At 33.0% G+C, this 17,585-nt stretch overlaps 1 protein-coding gene and 1 pseudogene across 1 annotated transcript in view; one reads left to right on the forward strand and one right to left on the reverse strand.

Moving 5' to 3' along the window:
* LOC145243906 (voltage-dependent calcium channel subunit alpha-2/delta-3-like) overlaps window positions 1–17,585 on the reverse strand; it is a 1,923,318-nt gene that overhangs the window by 1,122,237 nt on the left and 783,496 nt on the right. The gene's annotated exons all lie outside the window — the stretch shown is intronic.
* LOC145244024 (5S ribosomal RNA) lies at window positions 3,928–4,044 on the forward strand (annotated as a pseudogene).

The raw sequence follows: 17,585 nt of genomic DNA on the forward strand, positions 1-17,585 counted from the left end.
TGTAAAAAAAAAGCAAAAGAAATTTACAGATTTGTTTTTGCATATTTTTAATGCAAAAAAATTGTCGAGTAAGAAAAACTTTCATGGCTTTGCTTTTATTTACTTAGGCATGTGCATAATATTTCAAACCGGAAGCTGTAAACCGGATAGACGGTTTCAACGCTAAAGCCAGACACTTTGAGGTTTATAATATAATAGATCGTAAATTACTATAATATTTTCGAGGAGAGTCATCGATACAACCGATATATATATATATATATATATATATATATATATATATATATATATATATATATTAGTTTATATCTTTGGTAGATTGGTAGAATAATGGATGCAGAGAGAGATAGAGACCTTTTATTTTTAAGCATTTATTTGTTATTTTTTGTTTACTGACTTTATTAAATACGATAGATAGGTTTCTCTTGCAATTGGTTTTTGCTTGCAGACAAGTAATAATAAAAAATATTTCAAATCTTTTTTGACAATATTCGCTAGCGCTTTCGCCTTTCATGGAAGTTATCATCGGCCCTAATCCACTGCTAGAAGATTTTATTGAAACGGTGTAAACTCACTTCAATGTCATGTGGTTTAAAAGCATTTTAAAACGACTTTCCCGTCTCCAACCTCGGACTGGATTTGATTAATGGTAAGCTGATGAAATTGAATTATCAACACTTCTGGAATTGGTAATCTCAGACCGCAAGTAGATGTCGAGATTAATTTAGCGTTTTCAGTAAGTATTTTGAAGAGATAAGCTGCAGGTATGTTATGATTAATTAAATATTGATGATAAAGCTCGTTGAGAAGAGAGACAACAGGAAGGATGGTGGCCCTTGTCATGCCTCTTTACGAATCATGTTTAGAGACACAATCTCCTAGGGAGAGAGATTTCAATTTATAGGAGATAAAATATATATATATATTTAATCAAATCAGTGTGATGCACACACACACACACACACTATATATATATATATATCTATATCTATAAAAGTGAAAGTGTCTGTCTGTATGTCTTTGTACATTTTCCTACCAAATAACTCTGTCAATTTTCGGTCTACAGACTCAAAATTTGGCATAAGGGGTATTGAGATTTGGAAAAAAAAATTTAATCGATTTTCGGCCAGACATTTTGCTGTTAAAGGGGCCAAGTTCAACGATTTGACCTTTGAGAACTCTACCAAACTTCTCCGCCAATTTTGGGTCAAACACTCGTAATTTTAGATATAGATTACTTGGAAAAGGATCTAACTTTATAATTGTATTTGAGCCCAAAATAATAAATGCTAAGGAGTAAAAATTGGGGTCAAAGTTTAAAAAATTTGACGTCTGCAGTCTCTACCAACTTTTCTCTATGGTAGTTAAAGAAGACTATTATATAGAAAGGCATTACCATACATATTCAAACTTTTTAATATATACATAGGCACATAAAGTTATGAACAGTACATAGGGCCCGAGCAAAGCTGGGCGGAACTGCTAGTATATGTATAAAAAGAAAAAAAAACAACAATTATTTGTATATTTATCAACATTTCGTTTTTACGTTTTAAGATTTGGATGAGTTATTGATGATATTTTCCAAATCATTTGTAAAAGCGATATTCTTCTGAAGGTTGAAGGTTCAATTCTCAGTGTGGGCGACCGAAAAATACAATTTAAGACGTCTATCCAGTCATGGCTGACAGAATGAGAGCATGCTACCCACGTGAAGTAAATAAAGTTTTTTGTTCGAAGCCCCGTTCAGATTCCCAAGTTCGATGAAACATTCCAGAGTTCGCATTTAAATTTTCCGCAAATAAGTATTTTTCCAGGTATTAAACAATGTAATTCTTTATGGTATAGATGGTGGTTATTGTTGTATATTCAAGTGTGTCGATATTTTTACTTAACACCGGACAAATACTTATTTGTAGAAAATTTAAATGCGATATTCGTTTTCAGCACACCTGAAAACCTATAGAAAACAAGTGTTTTAAGGTAGGTTTTGTGTTGGTCTACCAGACCATAATAAACATCACCCCTAAAAAAATAACAGACGCCCCCCCCCAAAAAAAAACATGACTATAAAGTTGGTGTTCCTTTTACGTTAAATTAATATAGAAAAGTGATCCTCTACTCGTGTTACAGGGAAAGGATGTCCCCTTTCCATGTAAATAAGAACATTAGATAAGTGAAAATGAGATTATGATCAACCGAGACGCGAACCTTGTAAGCAACGTTAAAAAATAGAATGTTAGAAATCGGAATGTTAAAAAAAAGTATATTGTTAAATTCTATTATTAAATAGTTTGATATTGTTTATATTGTAAAAGGAATTGATTGTTCATTCTTTTATAAAACTGAATATTAAAAAAAGTCAGCTAAAAAGAATGAACAATGCAAATTAAAAATACATTGTTAAAAAAATAGGTTAGGTTAAAAAATAGGTTAGGAGAGGATTCTTTGTTTGCAGAAGTGTGTTTTAGACAAACATGCATAGCCACGTGAATTGGACACGTTTGGGAAACACACTTCTGACGTCATAGACAAAGGACGATTCTACATATAGTTCTACGGGTTCGAATTTCAGAGTCAGTCTGCTAGTCAGTCAGAAAGAGAGTTGAGAGTCAGCCAATTGGCAGTCAGTGGTTAGCTGACCGTTTCGAAGCGAAAGGAAGAACAGTAAACTATGTAGATCCCGAATTTGAATTCCTGACGTCATTAGCATTCGACTGGTCCAATGAATAAAGAATCATCTTAGTGTTTTTGTAAAACTGTTGTCATGTGTCATCTTTCAACACCCAAAAGGTAATCTGTTAATCATCTTATTATGAACATTGCGTAACCCTTCAAAGAATATGTATCTCCCCTCTCTCCTCCTATAAGAACTGATCACTCTATAACCCTCAATATATAAGAAGTCTGAAGCATCGCAGAACAGAACAGTATATATACAAATGTCTCCTCTCCCCCTCATCATAGTTATGTCATTATGTCCTTGTCTCTCTTCAATACGAATCCTCGCAACACAACACTCGTAGCCAAATTGAAATGCTCATACCTTTGGTTCTATGGGACTTAACTACATAAAAATTTGCAGGCTTTTTGACAATTATAATATTATTCTATGGTTAAAATTTTATGACAGTTAGTATAAAAGAACTATTTCAAACCAAAAAAATATGCCCAAATTTGCCTACACTTGTATATATAATGTCATGGTAAGCTAGCTTTAGTTTTGCTGGTTTGGGATGAATTTTATTTAGGGTTCTTTTTGCTTGATTGTCTTCACATTGGCCTTACCAGGCCACTAATATATACTAGCAAACTGCGCGGTGTTGCCCTGTCGTAAAATACACATAAATATTATATTTTAATGAATGCAAAATTCTTATATATTATAAACAGAAATACTGTAGGTATTAAACGTAACATTAAATTCCTTAAAAAATTAAGTAAAAAAGAAAAAGAAAAGAAACTGAGACATGTGCATGCGAGTATTATGATTTTTCAAAGTAAGTAAAAAAATACTCGAGCTGAAATCGAAACCAAAATCTTAAGACAGTGAGTCAAGTACGATAACCATTAGGCCAGCTTGGCACGAGCAGTAGAAAGTGTTTTAAATCGTACTTATTCTTAACATAATGAATCTGTCATGTATACAATTCACGCATGTGCATTCGTGAAACAGTTGACAAACAGATAAGAATACGATGACGCCCCCCACATTCCAATTTTTCAATTTGGACCCCTTAGCGGCCTTTTTTTAGGATGACACCCGATCAAAAAGTTTTCCACATATCTGAATACCTTATATACCAAAGCTCAAGTCTGTAGATAAAAAAATATATAGTATATAGGTTGAACAGTATATATATATAGAGTATATAGAGTATATAGGTTGAACAGTATATATATATATATATATATATATATATATATATACACGGCATAATCGTGTTCACACACCAGTTCTCGTCAGATCACCGAAGTTAAGTAACATTGAGCCTGGTTAGTATCAGATGGGTGACCATTTGGGAATTCTAGGTGCTGTATGTGCTCTCCGCTTATCTCGGGATTTGTTTCCATTCGTCTTGTATATACACTTCACTTGCTACTGGTATTTAACAATGTCGCCTCGGGGGAGGTGTGTTTGGAAATTCACACCTCCAGCCAAAAAAATTTCATGCGCAGGGACCCCTTCATGGGGTTCCATAGTCTGTCAAAGACTGAAATAGGCCTACATATATATATATATATATATATATATATATATATATATATATATATGCTTTCACTTTCTTCATTTCACCTTTATTAATATGAAATCAAGTTGAACTAGAAATCCTTTCATAAAAATAAGTTCATAAATTCCTAAAAATGGCAAAATATTTCTATTATGACTCTTGTCATCGTCTACTGATGACTTTCATTTTGATAGATTCGAACAAAAACAGTCAATAAATCTTGAAGGGTGACTTTTTTTGGAATCTCTATAAATCTGGTCGGTTTATTTATTAAATTTTTGACAGTTTCGAAATTTTATTCAATAAACTTCATATGAATTTATTGGATGAATTCTGGTGCATCAAGGAAACGCCCTTTCTTTGCAAGGACAATGGAACCGTGCTGTGCAGGAAAAGCCAGTCTTAGACTTTGCGATAAAATTAATTTGTTATGCGACCAGAAGCAATAAGCATAAACTTTATGAGGAAAACTTAATATGGCCAGATATATTGCCAGTACTTATATATGAAATGTATGCGAAGACAAATACATTGATAGGTAAGCAGATATGCACACACACACATACGCACACACACTGTATATTTATTTATAGGAAAATGATTAGCTACATATGTGCATACCTGTTTCTGTTGCAATTCCTTTCGAGCTGCAATGTCTGCAGGCCAGACTTTTTTCCTATGACACCAGAATTTAAAAATTCCAACCACCAATTGCTATGGATGATTGCACCCTAGCTGGGAATTAAAATTTTCTTTTTTCAGTATGGCTACACATAACAGAGTATTATGCTGAGATTCAAAACTCAAACACAGAGTCATACCCAATTGTGATCAGGAGTGGCAGGTGTTTTATCGGCTGTTCCAACAAAATTGCCACTAATAGTAAAATAAATTATCGTGATATAGATTTTTCTTAGTTTTTCCTATACCAGAGCGCTCAACACATAATTTGAAAGCATATATACCCGTATATATATGAAACAATAATCAATATACATCAGTTTCATCATATCTCTTTAGTGCGACTAGAGTTAGCAATTATATCTCCGCCTTTGAGAATTATATTTAAGTAAGGAGTTTAAACACTATAATTAATCCATATATTCTAATCCCTAAAAATAATCGGTCGGTTAATTGACAATATAGCATTGCAACTGACAAGTCGATATTTGATTCTACCTAGCCAATGGTTTACAGAAAATTTCAGCTTGCGTTTTTTTTTAACAGAAAATATGAGATTTCAAGGGATTTAATTAATTACGTATCTCTCTGACCAGATATTTCTTTTCGTGGGAGAACATTCCAGATGTACATCATTATTTCAGCCATGTTCATGAACCAAAGAAATGACCACGTTTGTTTCTTATACGAAATATTTAAATGTCAGGTGAGTAATGTCGAAACAACTAATAAGCAATGAAATTAGGCGCTTTTCTAATTTCGTGATTATTTCATTTTGTTGCGTACTATACTTGTACTTTTAAAATTTGTCAATTATTATTATTATTATTATTATTATTATTATTATTATTATTATTATTATTTCGAAGTAGTCTTAACATTTGGATGTTTTAGCTGAATTGTTTTCCCTTGAACATAAGGTCAATTACTTTGACTTTAGACATTGAAGCTCTACCTTAACAATTTCTCCGTTCCTAATAGGCAAGTCTTTTGTAAACGTAGACAATAAATTCGGTTCTCTCCTAACAAACAATTTTACTTGACCGTTTCACAGTTAGTAAGTAGTACTTTAATTCAACATTTTTCTCGCAGCCAGAAACTGTTTAAATGTTTACAACGTGGCTTGTATACGTTTCCAGCATCATGACTCCTGAACTCGCATTTCTAAGATCCATAATAGTTAAATACGATTATTCGCTTTGCACTCTTCAAATTACTATTTTAACTTAAGTTATCGAAATAAGATTAAAAAAAGAAATATGTAGTCATAAACAGTTACTTTAATTATGAGAAGTTCGTGTTTTTTTAATACTCTATAATATAAATCTCACCTTTTTTTTACATGGTAGTCCCCACTTATCAAGGCCCGGAAGCCACTTGGGGATAAGGGTTATTGAGTGTACAGTAATCAATGGGATAATATCGTAGTAATCGTTATTATTGACATTGGTTTCAACTAGACGAGTATTTTTCGTGAAAGTCAGGCCAGAGGGGACCATAGATTGGAGCTCAGACGAGCACTTGCCATGGAAAAAAACGATAAAACAAAGACAGGCTCGCAACGTCTCTTCTGTGGGAGAGAGGTTGCAGGGAAGAGAAAAGGGTATCCCCCACTAAGCCATAAAGTCTATTTTGTACTCTGTCAAAGCAGGATAGGCTGTTTTTAGCTGCTCCTGCCCAGATGTGGCAGCAGAACTCTATCCTGTCTATTTAAATGTATGTATGTATGTATGTATGTATATCTTGCAAAAACTTTCGACAGAGATGACGGATCCTGACAAGATTGGTATCATTTTGAAGCTCGGTGTCTTGGGCGATAATATCGAAAAATTGTCCAAAAACATTAATTCCTTCACCTTAAACTCGACCCTTTTGTACAAGAACGGGTCGATTTTTTTCACCAACATTTTAGCAAATCATCGTCGGATTGATTTTAGTTAATTTAAACGCTTTTGACTTCCGCTCGCATCATGGAGACATCGGCTAAGACGTCAGATTTTCTTTCACTTTCTTATTAGCCTTTGTGTCACGGGTTCGAGCCTACCTGCCTATAACCACTTTTTTTTTTTTTTGCTCACCCTGCTTGCCTAATGTTGTTTTGATTCCCTCCCCACGCTACTAACATTTTTTTAACACTTCTCTCCACATTCACGGTTCGAGCCTACCTGCCTACTACCACTTTTTTATTTTGTTCAACACACACCTCCAACCACCCGGGCAACGCCAGGCTAATCAATAATAAAAAAAAAACTTGGCCTCGTGACATATTTGATTCCATCAGGTGTAAACGATGTTGTCTTTCACTGCAATTTTCCCATGCCAAAACCGATTCTTTTTATTATCTTTTTTTTTCATTTAATGTTGTTTTAAATAAAATCAAATAAAAAAGGATAATTTATCGATTTAAACTTCCAGTAAAACTAAAATCTATAGATCACCCCCTGCCACAAGTGCTTTTTACGTTTGATAAAATATATGTATCTTTAACGTGAGTTTTTACGATAATCGGGGAAAAATATAACTTTATAGTTAAATATTTAGAGATTTATAAAGAATCGGAATCAGAATTGGTACTTGAATTGGAATCGAGAAAAACATTGGAATCGCCCCATCATTAATATATACAGTGATGATCATATTTATTGGCACGATAAAATAAAAGTTAAATTTTGTCTAATAAATTCTAAAAAAGGGATTAAATTAAAGAAAATAACAAAGTATATTATGTATTTTTAACTGGCCTTTCCGATGCAGCAATCGGATTTTAGAAAAAATAAATAACAAAGGAACAACAAACATAATTGCAAAAAACCCTTGTTCAAAATTATTGGCACGGCTTTGTTTTTCTTTTAGTATCAGTATAATATCAATCAATTTCCGGTTTACGTGATTTCTGAACTTTTTTATAGCCATATTATGCTTGTTTAACGCTAATTCAGTGAATAATTTTTTTCAGATAATTTTTAGATAGCGATTTATTTAAACTATTATAAGTGACTAAATTATAATTTTCAATCGCCATGGTTAAAACTAAGGAACACAGCGAAGACGTCAGGAAGCTTGTTGTAGCATGCCATACCAATGGGGAGGGCTATGATAAGATTTCAAAGAAGCTAAACCTTCCCAAATCCACTGTTAGAGCCATAATAAACAAGTTCAAATCGCAAGGCCACGTTATGAGTTTAGAGGGTAGAGGGAGAAAAAGGATTCTTTCCCCAAGAGATGAACAGAAAATTGTTCGACAAGTAAAACAAAACCCAAGGATCTCTGTTGGGGAGATTGTTGATGAACAGAGCACCTCTGGAGTGAATGTATCTCGACATACAGTTGGTAGAGTTTTGAAGAGAGCTGGTTTAAAAGCATGTCGTCCGAGAAAGACTCCCTTATTGAAGCCTATGGACCTGAAAGCAAGGCTAGCCTTTGCAAAACGTCATATTGATAAAGATGTTGCATTCTGGAAACGTGTTCTATGGACTGACGAAACGAAAATAGAGTTATTTGGCCATAATAAAGTGTTTTATATTTACAGAAAATATGGCGAAGCTTTCCTGCCTAAGAACACCATACCCACAGTGAAGCACGGTGGAGGCAGTTTGATGTTTTGGGGATCCTTTGCTGCCTCTGGACCAGGGCGACTAGTTAAGGTCACAGGTAGCATAAAAAAGGAAGATTATGTTAAAATATTGGATGAAAACCTGAAAGACTCTGCTAAAGAGCTCTCACTTGGTCGTCGTTGGTGGTTCATGCAAGATAATGACCCAAAGCATTCGGCTAAACTGACTAAGAAATGGCTTGAGGACAATCATATTAATGTTTTGGAGTGGCCATCACAAAGCCCAGACCTTAATCCAATTGAAAATTTATGGAGAACATTAAAATTGAGGGTAATGCAAAGGAAGCCTAAGAATCTTATTCAATTGGAGGATTATTGTCAGGAAGAGTGGGCTACAATTACTACTGAAGAGTGCAACAACTTGGTTGTAAACTATGAAAAGCGACTGAGGAAGGTAATCAAGGCCAAAGGCTATACAATTGATTATTAAATAAATCGTGCCAATAATTTTGAACAAGGGTTTTTTGCAATTATGTTTGTTGTTCCTTTGTTATTTATTTTTTCTAAAATCCGATTGCTGCATCGGAAAGGCCAGTTAAAAATACATAATATACTTTGTTATTTTCTTTAATTTAATCCCTTTTTTAGAATTTATTAGACAAAATTTAACTTTTATTTTACCGTGCCAATAAATATGATCATCACTGTATATATATATATATATATATATATATATATATATATATATATATATATATATATATATATATATATATATATATATAACAGCTCTGTTAAGTCTTGGCAGGCTATGGGTACCCACTGAAAGATGTCGGCACATGAAATTTTTGTGAAAAGAGTTGCACAATTTCCAACCATACTTCTCTTGAGTCGGCATTATTTTAATTCCAGTTTCAAGTACATGTAAGTTCAGGACAACTGGAAGCAATGCTGAGATAAGCGGAGAGCACATATAGGGACTAGTATTCCAAAATGGTCATCCATTTGGTACTGGCCCGGCTTATCGTTGTTTAACTTCGGTGATCTGACGAGAATATATATATATATATATATATATATATATATATATATATATATATATATATATATATATATGAACAAATGATTAATAAAACATGTTAAAAAACATCTCGAAAAAGAGTTAAAAACATATTTAATTTTATCCACTTACCTTGTGCTTCCTTTTTAAAATTAAATATGTTTTAAACTCCTTTTCAAGATGTTTTTTAACATGTTTTATTAATAATTCGTTCATATTATAAGCTCTATTTCTTTTTCGATTTTATTGAGCTTTTACATCTGGTTGAGATTACTTTACTTATAAATATTGACTCTATAATATTTATAATATATTTTAAGTTTACCATTTTGATTACCTTAGTAAATTTATTGTAATTTTTATTTCTTTATATATATATATATATATATATATATATATATATATATATATATATATATATATATATATATATATGAGGAAGATATTTTTTAATGAAATGGATAGTTTTTAGTAAATATAATTTGGAGCATTAAACTAGATTCGATATCCGGAACGTCGTTGTTCGTGTTTTTTTTGTGGGGGGGGGGGGTTAGCACTACTGGGGAATCATGATATAAAATAGTGCTTTGTTTTAATTCAATTAATCTCTTGCAATCACTGTATTAGTTGGCTTTCAAGAATTCACGCCAGTTCTAATATTATTTGAAGGTGCATCAGCTACTACCATGGAAAACAGTTTCGGGAATTAAAAATAAAGCACTATATGGCTCCTCAGCAGTGCTAATAAAATATCCACCCCACAAAAAATAAATAAATAAATGAATTCACAAGCAAATTAATTTTCCAACGAAAGACTTGTAATTAAAAGTTTTTTTTCTTAATATAGTTTTAAAGGTGGAAAAGGTTTTTTACGCTTCTCGGTTAGAAATGATGAATTTCTTCAGACTGGGCAAATACTACAATAACATTAAGCTACTTTTGATATCTTTATCAAAAAATATTTTGCATTAACTTAATATTTCTGTCTTCTGTCCTTTAGCAAAAAATTGTAATCTATAAAATTATAAAAGTCTGTGTTTGCTTTTTGGCATCTTGTTTTAGACAAATGAGCGATTTTCTTTTAAAAAAGGATTATATATATATATAAGTATGGGCATGGCCCAGAGGCTAAGGAATTGAGGTGGAGAGTTCTATGATTTGGTTTCGATTTTAGCTGATGGATCCTAAGTCATATGTATATATTTTTAGTTTTGATCTCATTACTATATATTAGGTTAATACAATAATCGATAGAGAATTGTCTTTATAATAATAAATACATAATTTGCATGAATTAAAATATCATATTTAAGCGTATCTGAAGATCTAGCAACGCCGAGCGGCCTGCTAGTTTGTTTTATAGAAATTGATTTCACATAAAACTTTTCGACTTTGAACGATGCTCTTTTCAACTGTCCTTTACTGATGCTTCCATGCGTATGTCGACCCTGCGACAACTGCAAAGAGAATTTCTCTCCTTTTTTTTTTAAATTGATTTTACGTCGTCAGCCTACACGAATCCAGCAAGAGATCTTTATCCTCGACCTTCAAAATCAACAAAGATTAGAGCATTCCTATAATGACCTTGATTGAGGTGTAATGCCGGTTCTGTGCAGTTCTAAGAGGTCTATCCTCCCAAGCTTTGCTTTCTCTCTTTGAGAAGGGGCTAGTTTATTGCTAATTGTCTTAGGCGTCCTTATGAGGGAGTGCCGACGAAGATGTCCAGGCACTTTTGAAGATCAGCGTTCCTCTCCTCGGGGTGCTGACTTCCCAATTTCTTTTTCCGACCTTAGTATTACAGTTCTTGCAGTGAGGGGGGGGTAACTAAATACTCTACATGAGTTTTTTTATGTTCCTTTTAGTGCTAAGTTAAAGTTGTTGTTGTTTTTTTTTTGTAAATTGTCTTTTCAATACGAGATCTTTGGTGACAAGGGGTCTGGTTTTAATTATGTACAGGTTTATTACAGTCTAAGAAAGATTGTGCTTTAACAAGGCGACCTGTGGAGGAGAAAAAAACATGAAACATGTGCGTACCTTAAAGAAAAAAAATTTTTAAACTCTACAATTTCATGTGAAACTGACTTTCATTTGGAGGTATGGAAGCTTCATCCAGAAACAGTTGAAAAGAACATTATTCAAAATTAAAAATATCCAGTTTATCATAAATGTTTCATATTCAATCAATTTTTATCAAAGACTTATAAAAATGTTCCATTCAATAATTTTATAAAAGAAACAGTAGGTTCTCTAGAGTGCAATGTAGAATTACATATATTTTGGACTAAGTTACTGCATGGAAGCATGTAAAGCTTCCTCCCAGGCGATTTCACGATTTCGATCAATAAAAATATAGGAGTGTTAAATATTCGTTGATCATCATTCAATCCCAGGCAACGTCGGATTGCCCTGCTAGTATATAAATAAAAATGTAAAAGTATGTTTGTTCGTAACTGATAATCTAAATAACCACTGGACGGATGGCTTCGACAATTTGGTATAGTATTTTCATCCTACCTATGCGTGTTCTTTTATATGTCTCTTTTTAATTATAACGTTATACATAATCTTTATTTAATAAATTTACCATTTATTTAATAAAGTTACCATTCTTATGGGGGAATATCACCGCCGGTGATTCACCAGTTGCGTGACGTTGATAAAACACTAAACTTTCAGAACATTTTTTTAGACTATACGATGAATATATACAGACAAAATTTCACAAAAAAAAAAATAAATGGCTGCAGAACATCAGTAAATCGTTTTTGTTATTATGTTTATTTAGTTTTATAGGGCATTGTACAAATATCCTCGAACCATGTAATCACTAAAAGGAACCCTTTCAGTCGATATAAGTATCTCGTTTAATTTAAACAAAAGGTTACATTCAGGAAATGAACAGTATGGGTATATTAGAAATGTTTCACAAATTTAAGTGGGTAAAACGTGATTATGTGATTAAGATTAGATTTAAATTAAATTAACCACGTGTGGTCGCTTTGCTGGTAATTATTTTTCGAAAATAGATATGAGCAGCAAAGCTAACACTGTGGAGTTACTATTTCAGTCACCTAAATTATTTAGAGTGAAATAAGTTTTGGAATTTATATCCAAACATAAATATTATTTCTACTTAAAAAATAGCATTAATACAAGTTATAACAACTTTCATCATGAAACACCACAAACTTCTATATCTATTCACGTTGTACTAGAAACTGAGCGACTCCTAAAAATCTTCAAATATTGAATTTTCCGTCAATTATGATTAGAGTTCGACCGGCAATCACCGGATTAAGCCAAGCGCTGTTCAAATGTTGAAATACTAAATCGACATTTCTCTCTTTTTTTTTTGTATAAAAATGTAATTTTTTAATCATTTCTTGGATGATGAGGGTATTTTTTCTGTTTATTTTTTAACATCTGTTGACAAAAATAATTTGTAAATTTTCTTGAAAAAATCTTTTTTGTACTTTCACCTAACAATTTACAGTTTTCATAAAAACATGCATCTTTTCTTATAAAAAAAGCTCCTGTTTACAAAAAAAACAAAAACATTTACCGCCAATTTTCTTTAAAGCAACCCAGAAAATGTAAATTTTCTCGAAAAAAATAAATAGGCATATGCAAAATGAACGCCGCTGCTCAAGATGTATAAACATTTTGACCCCTCCCTTTACTTAAAATTCACCAAATATCAGGAAATTAACCAATTTTAACGAAACTTCCAGTATTTATTAAATAATTTTCACGAAATAGAATGAATAGATTATATTTACTTAAATCTTAGTAGAAATGCATTATTTTGTTTGAACAAAATTACTTTTACTAAATTTATGGTTTTCAGCAGTAAAAAATGCATGAATTTACTTTTACTATATTTTTTTTATGAAAATAAAGCATCATAAATTTTAAAATCAAAATTTTTTTTACTGAAATATTTACAAAAAAACTTTAAGTCCGTATTAATGAATCCGATATAGCTCGAAGAAAAAATAATTTCTCGAACTACCGATACTATCATTGAGTAAAGCATTGTTTATTTTCAAACAAAAAATATAACAAAATATTTCTACTTTTACAGGTTTCCCATAATATTTATACGTACGATTCTAATATTTTCCTTGCTTTTTCATAATTTTTTTTCACGTGTGCGAATATTTTGTTGTTTTGAACATTAACTTTAGTCTTGGATCTTTCAAATACAACTAAAAATTAGTCGGAAACCTTAAATAAAAATTATGATAAATCGGCTTTCAAAACTATGTCCCCCTATCTTTATTACTCGATTTTGCCCTAAAACAAAACGTTTACCTAACAATTTATGGTAAAAAGATCAAGTTTTCTTGGAAAACAAAAACAACGTTTGTTGATAAAAACATTACAAAAAGAATAACAAAAGTAAATAAACAATATAAATTGCAAATTCTCTTGAGGTAAAATTTACAGTAAGATTTTGTTATTTTTTATTTATTGCATTTTTATTTCTTTCCAGTTTGTTTGTTTTGAAATTCGTCTGCGTCTATTACTTATGTCGGCTTGATCCGGTGACTGCCAGTCGAGCCCGACCCATAATTGACGAAAAATCCCGAGGATCCGGATCAAATTCTGCAAGAGTACCAAAAACTATAAACAAAAAAAAATATAAACGGGGTGTTCATTGTACAGGTCGGTCGATAAAAGGGATGCTTCTTCATTATTGTAGCGAAATCCGACAACCGAAACATAACTACTTACATTTTTTTATCAATTTCCACAATAAGCAACCTAATTGTCATGTCACGATTATTTAAGTCTTCCATTATTTAACGAAACAACGATTTCGGCTATGTTTGTTTTGTCACGTGGCATCTGACGTAAACACAAGGGAAATAGCTAAAATTTCTAATTTCTTCGAAAACTATTGTCTTTAATGATTAATTTCTACCTTATCGTTTTTTGTAAGTTTTGGATATTTTCATTACTGCGACATAATAATTCAGTAGATACTATTCGTTTCACTTGAAAATCAATATTTCGACCTCCGAATTTCGTTACGATAAAGAAAAAGCAATAAAATGTTTACGAATATTCTCATTAATTACATTTGAAAGCAATATTTTTTCTCCCAAAAATGTGCGAAAAAAAAAGGATATTTATTTGAATAAAAAACAACTGTTTGCCAAACTATATCCCCCCTTTTTTTTAATTCATTCTATAACATCCATACATTCTTTTCTTCTTTTTTCTTTCTTTTGAATTATAATCGGTCTCCCACTTACTTTGTTGATTTATTATTTAAAGTTTTCTTTTCAATTTTTCTATCTATTTTATGATAAAACTATGCTTTCATACAAAAAGAAAATCGGTTACATTTTTTAATTTACGAGATTTTCCAATGCTTCCTCACACACATTTCCATAGTAAAATTAAACCCTCATGTTTTCCCCTCTATCAATCTAAGGAAAAACATACAGTGAAAGTGCATTGAATAATTTCAACGGATACACCATTTTTATTTAAGATATTGCACTTCACAATCCGCTGGTAATAACCATGAACAAGTCTCAAAATATTGTATATACACATGTTGCAATATTTTGGAGGAAGAATGGGTAGCTATTTATTTGGTGTCCACCGCACCAAAATGTGGCACAAGGCCGGAAGGTGGAAATAGGCAAGCTCCCCTAAAGGAGGGACACTCTTGCCGCATCAAAAATCGCCTGGGCCCCCTTCGGCATTCCCCGGTAGGGGCGCTTCAGGCAACAAACAATTAACTTGCCCCACCGGAAAGCCCGGTGGCAAGGCCTGGGAGGGTGGACCTCCTAGGTAGTACCCAGGCGGCGTACCTCAGTCCAACAGGTGCTGGGCCGGTTCCCGGCCCCTTACCTGTTGGACTGAGTGTCAAGTGACGAATCTTTGACGAGTACTACTACCCTGTCTCCCTGCAGCCGAAGCCGCTAGGAGATACATCCCATCCTAACGACGAAGAATGGGGTATGATCCTACACAGTCGGACGATTCTATTTATAAATGATGCTGCTATGAACTGACGAATCGAATTAATTCACGTTCTGCTACCAACCAATCAGAAACCAGAATTGCTCCATAAATATTACACCTTTTCTGTAGCAAGCAATTTCACATGTTTTTTCCGTCTCGACACGGTAAGAATATTTTGCTCTGTGGAACTGTCTACCGCAAACAAGTCACCTCTCAGGACTTGTGTGTAACAACGAACCATCGGAAACTGTTATGTCTACTGCAAGCCAGTCACCTCTCAAAACTTGTTTAGAACAACGAACCATCTAAAACTAAACATGGCTTACACTTCTAGAGGTTATGGCCCCAGCGTGCGTCTTTATTTTGATGGATCCGAATCAAAATTCGAATTGTGGCAAGTTAAATTTCTAGGATATCTACGAATCCAAAAGCTACACAAAGTACTTCAAACACAACCTGAAAACAGAAACGATCCCGACTTCATTGAAAAGAACGTAACTGTCTTTGCGGAATTAATACAGTGTTTAGATGACCGAACTCTATCACTGGTAATGAGAGAAGCCCTGGACGATGGCTGCAAAGCATTAAACATATTGAGAGAGCTTTATTTATCGAAAGGAAAACCCAAAATTATTTCTTTATACACTGAACTGACCTCTCTAAAACGAATGGAAGCTGAAACTATTACTGATTATATTATAAGAGCCGAGACAACTGCAAATTCTTTAAAAATGTCTGGTGAAGTTATAAGTGACAGTCTGTTAATTTCCATGGTCCTTAAGGGATTACCGAGTGATTTCAAGCCATTTACCACCGTGATAACTCAGAAAGAAAAACCCATGACTTTTAGCCAATTCAAGGTAGCACTCAGAAGTTACGAAGAAACTGAAAAAATGATCACAGAAAAAAACGAATCCACAAATATCATGAAATTTAAAAATACACACATAAAAACACCAAAATTAAATTATACCCATGCCAGGAATAAAAACCGCAACTTTGCCAAAAACAATTTTTCTTCTAAGAAAAGTACAAGAATTATTTGCTATAATTGTGGACGACGTAATCACAAGAGTTTCCAATGTAGATACAGGACTCAAAATGGCGACTCCATTAAAAATGTAGAGAGCTCTGTTAGCGAACATACATTTTTATTTTCGTGTACGTTTAATGCTTCAACAAACAATAATTTTCTTGTCGATTGTCGGGCCACGGCACATGTGATTACAAAGGAATCTGATTTTATCAATTTTGGCCCCAACTTTAAGCCACAAAATCATTTTGTAGAACTAGCTGATGGGAGTCGAGTAAATGATATCGTTTTGAAAAGAGGCAGTGCAAAAATCTCGCTAAAGAACAATAAAGGTGAACTGTGTTTCTGTATTCTAGAAAACGCTCTTCTAATCCCAAAATTTAAACAAAATATATTTTCCGTACAAGCTGCCACAAAACAAGGTGCAAATATAAACTTTAGCCCCAATAAATCAAAACTGGTATACCCGAATGGAACTGTATTCGAAATTAAAGAAAATGGAAGACTATATTATTTAAATAGCGTAGTCTCATCGAAAACCGCCTGCCATGATCTACAGACAGGGCATAAAATTCTTGGACACTGCAATATTCCTGATATCAAAAAGTTGCCGAGTGTAGTTGATGGAATGAAAATACAAACATCAAAAAACTTCAACTGCGACGTCTGTACGTAAGGGAAAATGACAAACTATCAAAGCAAGATACCAGACAAAAAGGCCAAAAAATCCTATCAATGGTGCATTGTGACTTTACCGGTCCTCTGGAACCGATGGCCAGAGAACATTATAGATATGTATTGAATTTCGTAGATGACCATTCAGGTTTAATAATGGTTTACATTTTAAAGAACAAATCTGATACCCTGCTAGCAACTAAAAAATATCTAGCCGGAATGCCTCCCTACGGTGAAGTCAAGTGTATTCGCTCTGACAACGGTACGGAATTCACCAATAAAGACTTTGAACTTTTACTAATTAACCATCATATCAGGCATGAAACATCAGCTCCTACATCGCCACGCAAAAACGGAATTGCTGAACGT

The sequence above is a fragment of the Euprymna scolopes genome, chromosome 22 (genome assembly GCF_053919585.1).
Source record: "Euprymna scolopes isolate OS-2025 chromosome 22, ASM5391958v1, whole genome shotgun sequence".
Lineage (NCBI taxonomy): Eukaryota > Metazoa > Mollusca > Cephalopoda > Sepiida > Sepiolidae > Euprymna > Euprymna scolopes.